Source organism: Salmo salar, chromosome ssa10 (assembly GCF_905237065.1).
Source record: "Salmo salar chromosome ssa10, Ssal_v3.1, whole genome shotgun sequence".
Taxonomy (NCBI): domain Eukaryota; kingdom Metazoa; phylum Chordata; class Actinopteri; order Salmoniformes; family Salmonidae; genus Salmo; species Salmo salar.
Genome location: NC_059451.1, coordinates 121,331,286 through 121,331,725, shown reverse-complemented (window position 1 = coordinate 121,331,725; position 440 = coordinate 121,331,286). Strand labels below are relative to the sequence as shown.

Here is a 440-nt window from a genome sequence, read left to right as displayed (position 1 = left end):
TGTATTTAAACGGTTGTCCTGATAACATTAAGTTTGTGCTGTGTAATAATCAGCTGGCTAGAAGTTAGGGTAGATAACAGACGCGCTTTCTTTCTTCACACCTGTACTACCGTAAATTCCGGACTATAAGCCGCAATTTGCGGTGCGCTTAATAGTCCGGAAATTACGGTAGTCAGCTGATCATCTATTCAAACTAGTTCACTTCTTCTAAAGATTTAAGAGTCGTAAGAGGAAAGCAAAGCAGTATTACATGTAAGATACAGTATGTGACTTCAAATAAAACGAGTTCATATTGATGCAGTCTTGAAAGAGAAACAATTTACATTTTATTATATTGTTGAATTACAATTTTTACAGATGATGTGCATTTTAGTTTTTTATGTAATACAGTATATACTGTCTTTTATTTTCACTTTAAATCATTTTGTAAATCATAAATC

The 440-nt window shown here is 32.5% G+C and overlaps 1 protein-coding gene across 2 annotated transcripts in view; it reads right to left on the bottom strand.

Moving 5' to 3' along the window:
- Positions 1-292: 292 nt before the first annotated feature.
- duox (dual oxidase) overlaps positions 293-440 on the bottom strand; it is a 33,120-nt gene continuing 32,972 nt past the window's right edge. For both annotated transcript variants that reach the window (XM_045688576.1, XM_045688575.1), the window contains one exon: positions 293-440. This exon is cut by the window's right edge and continues 469 nt beyond it. The gene's annotated coding sequence lies outside the window, so the exon portion shown is untranslated.